At 42.3% G+C, this 7,356-nt stretch overlaps 1 protein-coding gene across 3 annotated transcripts in view; it reads left to right on the top strand.

Annotated features, from left to right (window-relative positions):
* Nucleotides 1-1,528: 1,528 nt before the first annotated feature.
* Nucleotides 1,529-7,356, top strand: part of pak5 (p21 protein (Cdc42/Rac)-activated kinase 5) — a 74,353-nt gene continuing 68,525 nt past the window's right edge. For 2 of the 3 annotated variants that reach the window (XM_088001847.1, XM_088001845.1), the window contains exons 1-2: nt 1,529-2,773; nt 2,880-4,652. The gene's annotated coding sequence lies outside the window, so the exon portion shown is untranslated. Of the gene's footprint in view, nt 2,774-2,793; nt 4,653-7,356 lie in introns of those variants that run through there. The other variant, XM_088001846.1, reaches the window with a different exon arrangement.

Genomic DNA, 7,356 nt, shown 5'->3' with positions numbered 1-7,356 from the left:
ATTTTACTCAAGCTTAACACAGATGAAAGAAAAAAGAAGGCAGCAAAGTAGAATCTGTACAACTTTCTATGTCTTGATGTGAATCATATAAACATGACAAAATTGAACTGTTCTTCCAGAAGGTTTCTCTTTCTTTCACCAAACCAAGTCTGAAAACAAAACAATGGATTGTTTTTTTCATGCTGACGATGGTCCGTTTCTCCGTTGAGCAGTCATGGGACTGTGCAACGCTCGAAAAGTAACGTAATTACCGAAGATAGACGAGGAAGTCAGGACCCGGCGCTGGATGCTCGACGGTCACGTGGTTCACGCACACACACACACACACACACACACACACACACACACACACGCACACACACACGCACACACACACTGATGACTGAAAAGGTCACACAGTACCTCCTGTTTCACCTCCACATTCATTTCATAGTTTCCCTTCTGGTAAAACTCCCACTTCTGCTTTAATATTTCCCCCCCACCCTCCTCTCTCCACCATGCAGCGCCGCTCTTCTCTTCATAAACATGAGCGATTGCAGGGTCAGACTCAACCAGGTACATTTTTCCTGTGATTATCCAATAAGTCCCCATGGCAACGGCATCACAACAACACATGTGGATTCACACAGTTTAATATGCTTTGCATCACCTCGTTATTAGATTACCTGTCATCTGAGCTGAAAAATGTCTGAAACTGCAAATGCTCGGAGAATGACATAATCTGGAAGCCAGCGGGTCTTGCTGCTGGTTTTATGGGTTTTTTTTCCAGCTATAGACGGAGAGCTTTACGTTACGTTTACCGCAACCCTTTTCTGTCGCTGATGGCCATAATCTCTGAGTCTAAAAGCCTTTTGGCTTCATGTCAACAGCTGAAACTTATAGTGCCGCGACAATGGCCGTTTGCTAAGCAATGAGAGTAATGCACTTTTACATTGATTTGCCTGTTGAGGCAAATGGAAATTTATAGTCCCCTGAATGAGTATTCATGAAATTTCATCATGTTGCAACAAGGAAATTCACTCGATTTTAGTGGGATTTTATGTGAAAGATATTTTGCAAAATGGTTCAAGGCAGGATAGTTAAATTGGAGGAAGAGGTTTGGGGTTAGCTCTGTGTTTAGCTGATTTAGAATGAGATGTTTTGTGAAAAGCAGTCCTCAGGTGAGCGAATCACGGTGAAGATATACCAAATCCGCAGCGGTCACTCCGCTAAAAAGTTGTTTCCAAAGTGTTTCCCTCAGTGACTCCAGACACACGCACCAAACCTTTCAGATGTTGAACCAATAAAAATGTAAAAACCACAAATATTTGTTTTTCTCTGTGTTGATTTGCCTCGAGAAATGACACCGACGTTCTCAAGATGTGTTGCAAAATTTGTCAAACGTTTTACACGGTACTGACACTGACTTTGCTGGCCGACATCGTCCAGAATGTTCCTTTCTTCTTAAGCATATTGTTGGCACCATGTGGCCTCCGTAGAGCCCAAACCGACAACACCAACATCCTCAACCCATCTAAGGACTCAATTTGGCCTCAGCTGCACGACTAATTTGATGAACAGCTGACACACACACACACACACAATAAATATAGCTCAGTTTCAACTTGAGAGCAAATTACAGTGCTCCACTCCGGTGGATGTTTGCCATGTGGTCCTGACATGTTCCTGTCGGCGAGAGGCAGAGAGTAATGATGTCACTCGCAGGAGATGTTCTTTTGTCGCTTCAGCCAATGGGAGAAAAAGGAGGGAACCGCGAGGCACGCTGCTGTGAGGCAGAAGACGGCTCTCTGGCAGGAGGAGGGCTCTCCAAAGTGACGACGGAGGCTTTAGCCTCTGATAAGCTCTGGGCCTCGTTCCAGAAAACCCGTAAGCCCCAAACTCCTCACACCCTGACGCCTTCTATCCTATCTCTTCATCGCGTCTATCTCTCTTCCTAAACGCACAATAACTGAATGAGTGAAGCGCAAACAGGCAATCCCCCGCTGCGACTGGCGTTTGTGATTTGTTGTCTTTTTTTTTTCTTTTTGCTTTTGTGCGCTCAAAGACTGAGTGAAAGATGAAATCAGAGGGAGCGTGCGTGTAAGAGATAGTAAGCGAGAGGGAGATACAATATTGCTAGTTGCCATGGGGACACAGCGACGTGTGTTTCTTTCTTTCGCTCTTCTTGTCGTTGCAAAAACCTGAGTGTTTACGTGTGTTTGTGGGAGTGTGTGTTTCTGGAGGCAGATTACTATCACAAATTACAACACTGTTGTTCTCCACACATGAGCTTTTGTTGACGTTTCACCCATAAACCATCAGCATGGTAAATTTGTTTAAAAAGCCATGCACCTCCATAGTCCACCACTAGATGGAGACAGTAAAAGTTCCCCTGAGGTGGGAGAGAGATTAACACTCTTACTGTTGGCACAATGAAATGTTCTGTTTCTTCTGCACGGCTGACATCTACAAGGCAAACATTGACACGTATGTATAATTCACTAAGATGCTCGGCGATCACAATCAGTAAAAATGCGTTTTCACTTCCTAAATCGTTCTGGCAGTTTTGCTACCGCCTCTGTGCAACCCGTTTCTCCTTTCATCACCCTTCACAAAGCTTTAAAGGAACCTGGAGCTTTTGCTTTGTTTGATCTCAGTTCAGAGCTCTTCTGTGCCAGGCTTTTGCACTGGATTTCGCTCCTTAAATGTTTATTTCTTTTTCTTATTTTGCAGCCACAAGCTACCATATGTTTTACTGGGATCTTATGGGAGGCGTGTTGGAGCGTGTGCGAAGGTCAGTTTTCAGGTTTGGTCAACTGGATTTAACTGTGGATTTAAAGGCCGCTGTAGCATATAAATGCAGTTTGAGTTTAATCATTGGGTTGTTGCTCTGGTTGCAGGTTCTAGGTCGCTGTTTTGCGTTGAGGTGAACCTCCTCTTCAGGTTTGAGTCCTCTGCAGTCCTCTGACAGGTTTTCTTCCAGGTCCGTCCCATATTTTGATCCTTCCGTCGACTTTTGAGATGTTTCCATTTTACTGCTGAAGAAAAGTTTTCCATCACGCAGCATTTTGCATGTAAGTCAGGAAACAATAAAAGACGAAAAAAGAAAATCACACCCACCTTTTTCTTTTTTTTAAAGTACAAATGTATGCCACACTTTTCAGATGAAGCAAAAAGCAATACCTTCCATCCTTTTTGCTTTCTCTTATAACCAAGCTGTACTTTCGGTTGCTCATATCTAACAATCCTAATAAATTACGCCAAGGCCGGTAGTTTCAGCGTGATTAAAACTGCTGCTGCTGCAGCCAAAACCGATCCCACTCTGTAACTCATGCACAGTGTGGGTGAGAGAACACTATCTGCTCCCCCTGACGACTCCCCCTGCGCCCAAATGTGAAAAATAGATGTGGGCGTCAAGAAAGCCCATGATAAGTTAGGCTTCAGCTTTAAATAGTCCTGAGCCAGAGGGGTGTTCCCTTTGCTAGCAGGGGTTCGCGTTTCCCAGGAGATTTTTTTTTAGGCGGATAAAAGAGGAAGGAAGACGGTGTCCGTTTTCAAGTTGCTTCAGCGTTCACACCACAGGTTTAGGAGAGAAGCTTGAATTTGAAAACACGACGATAACTTTCAATGTCTACCAACAAGACGAAAAGATCCCAGAGTGTGTTTCACCTGGAGGTCATTGCCATTTACAGAAGGAGAGATCACACGCATACAGTGCATACAGTATCTGGATTTGGCAAATGCCGATCGAAACCATTTTATCGCGTAGAAACCTGAAAAATGCAGGCGGCAGCTGTTTTTAGCATCAACACTTTCATGCCCTAAACAACTTCCAATGGAAACAAACCATCTTTGATTTTGTTATAAACACAGCCAAGATCCAATTGGTGGATTTTTAGGTTTTGTCTTCACTTGTATTGGTGTTTTTTTTTTAATCATTTTATTATTCCGAGTTCGGTTCCTATCTCTGTGTTCATTAGTGCTGTTTAGGTCTTGCCATATTTGTTCATTCCTTTGTGTTTTGCTATTTATTTCTTGTGTTCTGTTTATTTAATTTCTTAAAATATATTTTGAAGTGATTTTTATTTTTTTTTTAAAAAGAAGAAAGAAAGCAAGAAATAAGGAAAGAAAGGAAGAAAGAAAACACCATGCCTTTCTTACCAAATATTGATTTTGGCAAAAAAAACAAAAAAAACCCCACTTTTCTCAAAAAAAAAAAAAAATTGCCATTATTTCAGGAAAGTCTCGATATTTTCTGTAAGTTCGGACCTATATACTTTCAAGGAATTAAAACAAAATAAACACTTGGGATATCCAATTCCTGTTTTTTTTTTTATACTTTCTTACTCTAGTAAGAATTACCACATGGTTAGCAGTTTGAACCTCTAGTGTCTGCCTTGTTGCGCTGTATCCATGAGTGGAAAGTGTCCGTGGTGCTGCACAGTACAGGTGCTCCACATACCCAGCCAGCTCTCCGCCCCGCTCTGCGCTCATTCGCTCTCCCCAGCAGCCCGGATGTAGCGCACAGGACCGCACAGTCCTCCACTCCAAAGAGATAATAACATGGCGCTGGCAGACACATAACGGTGCTCATCCCTCTAATAACATCAACAGGAACAGACCAAATACAAGCCGACGGGACATGTGAGCTCTTCGACCCCCAACACAAGCAGGTAGGTGCGGAGGTGGACGTTGGAAAGACGCCGTTTGACGGTTAAATCAATCAAACAAACAAACAAAAAAAAAAAATAAATGAATGTGTCTGCCTGCTTGCTGCTGCTGCTGCTATCTCCATGCACAGGAGGGTTTAAAAAAAAAAGAAGAAGCAGCAGCAGCTTTTGCTGAGGTGAAATTCTTGTCTGATGGTTTAGTTTTGTGTCTCCGGTTCTTGTTTCCGCGGGGTTAGGGTTAACCCTCCGCTCCACGCTGAAAACAGCAGTGTCATACTGGGCTGGTTTGCGTCGCTGCTTACGACGCGTCCGTGCAGAAATAAATCTGTCATTTTCTTTCTTTTTTTCTTCCTAGTGCATGTGTGTGATCATGGCTGTCAGGCGCTCCGTGCGTCGGCCGCTGTCCTTGGTGTTGAAACTGGTGGATAGCACACCTTAAATGCACGATGCAAACACTTCCTTCGACGCTCTCCTTTAAAAAACAACCTCACTAATGCTCACACACCAAGAGGAATTGCTGTCAGTGTTTGGAGGTCGAAGGTAAAAAAACAAAACAAAAAATTATAGTACATGTGTACGTCTGTCCTTGCTGCTATATGCGTTTATTTAATCATAAGAGCGTCTCCTATCCTTATTCACTCTGCAGGTGGATATGACGGTGTAAGGCAGTTGATTTTTTTTTTCTTTTTTTTTTAGTGCTAAATCTCGCAGACAGCCTTGGTTTGACTGTGCTGTGGCTAATGCAGGCCAGGTAGGAGCAGGAACAGATGGCCTGTTTTTTCCAACTTCAGCCCGGATAAGAATGTGTAGACGAAAATTAAAAGTGGTGGCTTGGCACTCTGAGCAGGGGTTCCTCTCCCTAAGCTCCTAATTGCCCTAATAGCAGCACTGATCATAGGGGAGACAATAACAGGCTGTCACGAGCCCCTAAACACAGCGGAGAGATCACTGACAGTGATGTAAATATAAAGGAGGCTAACTCAGACCTCCAGTCAGGGCTCTGACTGGAGGTCTTTACCAGGAGATGATAGTACTGTGAATTAATGCAAAACTGCTGTTGCTAGGCATCCTTAAGCTCAAAAAGTTCAAGTGTTTTGTTTTTGTGGCTTTTCCGGGACCCGATAGTGGAACATATTAGCCAAATTCCCGCACAAATTAGTCAACCAGAAATAAGAAATTACATTATATTGGTTCTGATAAAGGGGCTGGATTATTTCCCCCCTCCCCTCATTCACTAAATGGGTCCAAACAGAATCAACAAGAAATAGGAAGTTATTTTATGCATTTTTAATATATATATATTTTTAAAAATCATGTAAAAGCCTTGGTGTATAATTGGGGAGAAGGTTTCCCCCAGTGTATAGTAAGCCTAGTGGACCACCAGGCTTTTCTTGAGCCCCCACCAGGCTAAGCATTGCTTATTTATTTAAGTCTTTTTAAAATGTTTGCATTTTAAAAATACTTTATAGTTGGCATTTAGGTATTAATCTTCCAATCGTTTAATAACACATAATTATCAAGTGACATTTTAACATTTCCTGTCAACCTTAAATATTTTTTAACTCAAAAACATGACGCGCCGCTGGATGAATGACTGCCCTAGCGCCCAACCACCGGGATTAGCAGGATTTCTGGGGAAACTTTGGGGGGCATCATGTTGCAAATCTGTTGACGTTAAACTAACTACCTTTATTGCAGTGAATTGTTTCTGGTCAATGTTGCTGTCTTTAGACACAAATTGGAATCAACACGTCAAGGGCAAACTCGCATTGCAAAAGTCAGATTCCCCCCAAATTCACCATTAAACAACCTCACCCACTGCTAGCCAAACCTCCAAATGTATGAAAAGCTTTCCTTCTGGTTTAGTTTCCTTTATGTTTTTTTTTTTATTATTTTATCTTTCAATGCCCTTCTTCTCTTTGTTAGATTTCTGAACAGTAATGCTTTTTTTTTTTCCAACGTGTGATTAAAATGATCCATAGCAAAATTCCAGTAAGTAATCTGTTCTGTTCGGCAGGATGCATCCAGAATGCGCGTCAGTTGACGGGACGCGCCGCTGCTCTCCCTTCACACCTAAAAGAACAGAAAGTGGCATTAATAGATCAGAAAAAGCCTGATCAGGTCATCTTTAATTAAGGATAGGATGTGATTAGTCAAATTTGTCCCACAATAAACCAAAAACATCCGTCTCTGAAAGCATCCAACACTGGCAAATTTCAAGTGTTTCCAGAGATTAAAAAAAAAAAAAAAGAAATCATTGAATGAACATGGCGTGGACAAAAAAAAATAAAATAAAGATGCTATATTTAATGCACGGTTTTGTGGCAGCGCAAACACATGATATCTGGTCTTCGTTGTGAGATGTTCGCATTTGCCAACAGGTAGTTTGAGAAAACCATTCAGGGTTTTCCTGGGATTGAAGGTCGCCAATTTCTACACAACATTGTTTTCAGATTTTTCCAAAGTCGTTCAATAGGATTCTGCAGAGATTGAACATCAGCATCCTGTGGTCACAGGAAGATGAAGGAGCTCGGAGATACTATTACTGTTGTACGTTTTGACGCGCGTGGCTATAATTTTCTTGCCGAGTTCTCTCTGACCCATTCCGTATGGATCACACATTGATACAAAACTACCCAGAAGCCTTCTTGTTCCCTCCAAAATGGGCTGAATGGATGACGGAAAACTCGAGGAAGCAAAGTTGAGC

This window comes from Poecilia mexicana, unplaced genomic scaffold (genome assembly GCF_051168715.1).
Source record: "Poecilia mexicana isolate PSO_F unplaced genomic scaffold, ASM5116871v1 scaffold_21, whole genome shotgun sequence".
Taxonomy (NCBI): Eukaryota; Metazoa; Chordata; class Actinopteri; order Cyprinodontiformes; family Poeciliidae; genus Poecilia; species Poecilia mexicana.
Note: the sequence above shows the minus strand (reverse complement) of the source record. Positions and strands in the feature narration are given on the sequence as shown.